This window comes from Triticum urartu, chromosome 6A, assembly GCF_056163025.1.
Source record: "Triticum urartu cultivar PI428250 chromosome 6A, HENAU_Tu73, whole genome shotgun sequence".
NCBI lineage: Eukaryota > Viridiplantae > Streptophyta > Magnoliopsida > Poales > Poaceae > Triticum > Triticum urartu.
In genome coordinates, this window is record NC_141878.1 from 54,589,686 (window position 1) to 54,596,012 (window position 6,327).

The window sequence follows — 6,327 nt, forward strand, 5'->3', positions numbered from 1 at the left end:
TTCCAACAGAATATGAGCCATTTGAAATTTGTCAGTGGGGTTATAGTAGAATTTGTTAGAGGACAAGACATGTAGTGAATTAAGGTGGCATGCTTTAAACTGGGCATAAGGATTATCGCCAAACACTTATTTAGCAATTGATTATAATCTAATGAACATGTGGTGTTCACGTTCATATGCTTCAGTTCGGTTCAATCTGTTGGGTAGCTTGCCATTGATGATCATAACAAGATAGTAACAAACGAGGACTTTACTACCACAGGTAAATAAGAAGAAACTAACACACCTCTAGTCTAGACCTCCAGATCAGACACTAGGAGCCATGAAGCAACACTAGAATGCGGCCGATGAGGTAGGCATCGGTGGCCTCCTCCAGCGCGGAGACAGCAGAGCTCCGGATAATGCATAAGTTTCATTAAAGTTTTCTAGATACGCATTAGCAGGCAGCGACTCACACTGCTTGCTAAATCCTACTACTAGTATAAAATCTGCAAGTCGAAAGATAATCAATCTCAGTAGAAATGCAACAAGCAAGTCATATCAATCTCGGTAGAAACACATCATCGCAAAGAAAGCAATTGCATTAATTCCAACATATTGGAGCATCTTCCAACTCCCAGGTCACACTGATGGGATTCAACATTCATCAGTCACAACTAAGAAAATTAAGACTCCAAATACTGAGTTCGAAACCAGGTAGAAATTCAACAAACACACACATACAAGAAATCCAACATCAAAATCCGTCCCTGCTGATACAACATGGAAGATAATCATATGCAAGAAAGTTCACTTCAGAGTTAAGAGTTGTGTTCATGCTGGGTTGGTATCTCCGCGTCGAGCATACAAATGGAAGAAACTACACTTGACAACCCATTTTTGCATCTGAGACACCAGAATGTAGTTGTAGATACCTGTGGAGCAAAAAAAAATCATCAGTAAACATAAAACCTTGTACTACTCATTCTTGAGAAGTTGTTGGGATTTTTCTCCTAATTCTTCCATGACTCAACCAGAAAACATTGGCTTCACAATTGTGGAAATTGTGTCATAAGCTCCAGCGACAAACCATCACACCGTTATTAGACAAAATCAACACTCGAAACAGAGAACAACAAAAGGCAATACATCTCGTGTGTAGAGGCTCATGGGGTAGGATAGCAGGTTCTAGCTCTAAGGCATACTTTTTAGGAATGTACAACTGCCTAGTCACTAACAAATTGATTTTCATCAAATTCTCAGAGTACATATAACTGAAATCATGCATACTACACTTCAGACTTCCTTCGGTCCTAAAGGATTGTTATTTCTTACTCTCCACATCATCAAGCAATACTTTCACCACTACTTTATTGATAATATGCCAGTAAAAGAAAACAAAACTGGCATTAGGATAAAATAAGTTTTTTATGGTGAATCTAGTCATGCCATTTTGCTCATGTGTTTCATAGTATGAAGTATTAAACATCAATAATGGCCAAAACTGGAAAAAAAGTATACTCCACACAAAGCATACTACGTACCTATAGTTTGGACCAGCCAAATCATATTAGTGGCTAATAGACATTAACATACATATGCAAGTTTGGCGGATAACGAGTGACATGATGAGAAAATGTTTAACCAAACAGCCTCAAACTAAAACAATCGTCCATAAATCTACAATAACCACAGTGAAAAAGATAAACAGCAGAATAATATTTAATCTAGTGACAGTTGTTAGTTCACTAGATATCATAATGATCCAAACAAGAAGCAACGTAAAATGGCAAGCCTGTAAGTCCGCTGAAAAAAAGGAAATTTGAAACCAGATGCACAAGTATTGTCAGTTATCAATCACTTATGTATATTCAAATCACACTAGGACACAATAGACCCATGGCCACAGAAAACAGAAGTCAAAGGCAATGCAGCAATGAGTAAAAGTAAAACAGAAATATATCCTAGCATGGAAGAATTCTCATCTCTGAGAAGGCACTATCGATCATATGCACACATAGGAAATGAGGAGCGGCCCTGAGTCACCAATCACAAGAAGGGCTAGAGGGAGAAGAGCCCACCCATTACCAGCAGAAATTGGAAGATCAACAATTAAAAGTCATCAGGAAGAGAATGAAGGCTGATGAGGAAGGAATGAGAAAGCTGAGCTTGGAGAAAAGATTAAATATTTAGCCTGACAAACCATGATAGAAGGTGGCCAGGTGGGAAGAGTTAAGCAAAGAGTTGTAGAGAAAATCTTAAAAGAGTCCTCACTTGCAATTTGCTACTTGAGAAATGACGGTGAAGCATCAAAGCGATCCGTTTTATAAGAATAGTTTAGATAGCTCAACATACATGGAAAAGATAAGGTTACCTATTCAACCGGCACATCACATGGCATATCTGACTGGAGAATCATCTTATGTATTATGCAAAAGATCAGCTCCATCATGTCCACCACGGATGCTTGTTTCTGCAAGCATAATAAGTAGAACAACCAATGACATTCCAATGCAAAGCCAAATAGATACGAGGAAGCATACAAAATATTTAGATAGAAAATTGTTGTTCAAAAAGGAATCAATCTTGATACAACATTAGGAATACATAAATAAAAGCATATCTACTTTCAAAGTTAATGAACATTCCAAAAATAGTATAAGCTGGTCAGAAGAGACAAGGGTATCAAACTAATAAATTCTACAAACACATTTAAGTCAATAAAATCCTAGCAACAGAAGTTATCGAGACTATTAAGATTTGGATTACCTTCAAAAAACATAGCCTAAAAAGACCGTACTAATAAATCCAAGGAACATAAGTGATTGGGACTATTCAGATTTAGATTATCTTCAAATAAATTTAGCCCGAAAAATGAAATAAACTCAACCTATTACTTTTGCCTCGTACAAATGCACTTGCTACTCGCCCACAATAGGATTCTCCTAAAAGTGATAAAAGGAACAATTGTCTAGTAAAACAATTTTGTTATTATCGATTTGTGATTAATAGCAAGATTAGCAGAGATATTAATATTGAATCGAAGGAAGAGAACTAGCTTTCAGCTTCCAATGTCCACATTGAGCTACCTATTTGACATTTCAGTTCGTACAATCAAGTTTTAGTGTAGTTGTCTTCAACTTCCAACTGTTATATTACCTTATCTGGCAGAAAAACTGCAGCTATCTTATACCTCCTCCATCCCACAATATAAGAACATTTTTGATGATGAGGCGCGAACTAGTGAGACACGGTAATGCAAAAGTGTTGGCGCCCAATCATTTGCAGTGCTCAACGAAGCAACGCTAAACTATAGTGGCAGCAGACACTTTGGATCAAGCAAGAAGCAAGAAACCGAAGCTGACACCCAGATTGATTTGATCAATCTTGACACTAGCAACTCACTGTTGACCTCTCAGGAAAGTAAGAAGCAAAGGATTTGGTGCCACCCAAGTACCCAACCATTGTGGCAGTTTCTGCTTTTCTACTGAATTTGAAATTCAACTCCTTATATGGCCAAAGCCATCCCATGAGGCCATGATATAGCGTAGCCAACTTGTTTTCCATGCCTTGTCCATGCAATAACATGGGACTAGAAATCAAAATCCTTAAATTATTGGACTCTCGTCGTCTAAAAACAAGCTAGTCATAACTTAACTAATCAATGATCTATCAATGCTGATCATCTAAATCCTTCAACAAACAATTAACAATCATCAAACAAAAAAAGGCGATCCAGCAATTGATCACCTAGATCCTGCAGCAACCAACTATGACTCATCAAGCTAAAAAATAGGTTATCAGGTTAGGTGTGTGTCCCGAAACAGGCTCAGGCTCTCCTAGGGATGGCACTTCTCCTCTTCTGCAGGAAGAACTAAAATCTCGATTGGAATTGTACCTACCAAAAAAGTCTGAGTCGTTTCTCCTTCAGCCTAAGTACTAGTAAACGTGCTATTTTTCACTGCTTTCTGAACAAAACAATTCGGCAACGGTCGCAGGCAAATACCCTGACCTGACTAGTAGACAAAAGTAGGTATCCGATCCATTGTTTTTCTTCGCAAAAAAAGAAAAGAAAAGGTATCCATTATTTTTTTTCTCGAATGCTCACCCAAATGTGCATCGCTGTGCATTAGAATGAAATGTCAAGACGAGGCAAAAATGCAAGAGGCTGAAACTCAGAAAAACAAAACTGAAGAGAAGAAGAGAAAACTAAAGCAACACGGTACAAGGGCTGCGTGCTAGCAGAACTTAGAGCTTTGACTTGTTTTATTGTATTAATGTTCCATATATTATAATAAAGTGATAAACCCAATATGCTAGGTCTGACTTGAACCACAAAAATCACAGAAATGAGCCGCAACAAAGGTAAGTAAATTAGATACCACTGGTAGCCACCAGTAACAAAAATCCATTGTTTTATTGTATGTATTTTTTTCCCATTTAATCCTGAGTGCGATGATTAAGAGGGGAAAGTGGGCCTCCGTTTCTCACACACGGATCGTGTGACACGTGTGTAGGAGGAAGACAAAGGGACAATGGGTTTGTACGGGAGGGGACTCAGTGCGAGCCGGTCGGTTTCAAAATGGGAATGGTATAAGTGGGGCTAGTTTCGTTCATACAGCATTAGTAACCCCCATGCGCCCTTCTTTCCCGCAAAACGCGTGGGGGGTTTTCCCGCGCTTCCTTTTAAATACGGAGAGAAAATACTACTTCCAAGGTCATAATTATTACATAGAAGGCCACCATGCAAGCAGAACCCGATAGCCGCAAAGCACATCATCGCAATATATATGTTGAAGATGCCATCAAGCAGCAAAAGAAAGAAGTACAGTTACGAGACTACTTGAAATTGCTAACTTAACACGGAAGCTTATGAACGGTATTTCCATCAACCAATTATCGAAAACTAACTTTCTTCTTTTTATACTTATATACACGTATGTATGGTGTGAAGCAAGATATGACGTACCAGCAGCGTAGACGCTTTCAAACGCATGACAACAGGACACCGCTGCCTTGGGTCTGGCAAGCTTCTTGAACTGCATTGAGTCGAGTTGGATCATGAAGAAGCCACTTAGCATATCCATGAGTACCACATTGTTGTCCTCTGCAAACCCTACGATCCTTATGTTCTCCTTCCCTGAACGGAGCGAAAGTAACTTGTCGAGTTCGATAGACCTTCCGATCACCCATGAAGCAACACCATCGGCATCGGTCTTCCTGCTCCATAGCTGGGCAATGTAGTTTGAATTGGACATGAAGAGGAAACCTATCCCACCACCACCACCCTTGGCCCGCATAAGCCTGAAGCAGTTGCCCTTGCTATAGATTGGCACCGGCACCGGCATTACGTCCAGCATCTGCCTCTCCAAATCAACTGGAGAATTCCTTGGAAATTCCCAATGAGCTGCCAGTAAAGGGAATCTCCAGCCAACACAGCATGATCCATGTAAACGCTGGTGGAATACCCCAAAAATAAGCTGCTCGCATGACCATGGTTTGGAAGGGGTGTTGTGATGAACCCTCCCCATGCGCCGGTCTCCGACAAGTAGACGCAGGCCACTGCTCGTCGGTTTTCTTGCCCACCGTCTGCCGCCACCAAGACCACCTGAAAGTGCTCGGAGTCTCCAGCGGCAGCGCGAAGCACCGCCCCGTTGATCAGGCGCTCATCCCAACCATTAGTCGTGAGCCCCGGGGGAACATCCAGGCGGTGCTGGTCGCCGGTGAAGGGGTCCCACACCAGTACCTGAAGACGCTTGAGGACTATGATTAGCATCAGACCGTGGCGGCTTCCGAGCGGCCTCCAAACGCCGTCGCCCTCGTCGCGCTGCAGCGAGAAGCGCTTGGGAGCGACGCGGTCGGGGGCCTCCAGCGTCGGCATGAAGTCCAGGCTTCCGCACCCGTCGAAGAAGCCGAGGAGGGGAGGGTTGCGGCGGTGGTGGAGGCGGAATCGGCGGCGGAATCCCGGGTCGGCGACGTGGTTGCGCCAGCGCGTGCAAGCGAGGGATGCGCGCGGGAGCGAGGAAGGATCCGGAGGAAGGCGGAGGAGGATCTGGGGTAGCAGGTTGTCGTCCTCTAGCGGAGACGCCGGCGACGGCGGGTGGCTGCTGGCCGGCATCTTGCCCTCTCGTCGCCGATGCGGGAAGGGATAGAGCGATGCGGGGGGTGCTGAAACTGAAACTGAAGTGGGGTGCCAGCAGTAGACTGCGGTGCGGGGTGTTGAAAGTGAAACTGACGCGGCGGGATGCGGGATGAAAATATCGGTCGGGAGCTCACGCTGTGGTGTCTTGGGCTGGAGGCCCACGCTGTGTTGTGGACTCTATCATTTACTCAAAAAAGTGTCCCCTA

The 6,327-nt window shown here is 42.8% G+C and overlaps 1 pseudogene; it reads right to left on the bottom strand.

Moving 5' to 3' along the window:
• Positions 1–313: 313 nt before the first annotated feature.
• LOC125516518 (uncharacterized) lies at positions 314–6,097 on the bottom strand (annotated as a pseudogene).
• Positions 6,098–6,327: the final 230 nt, after the last annotated feature.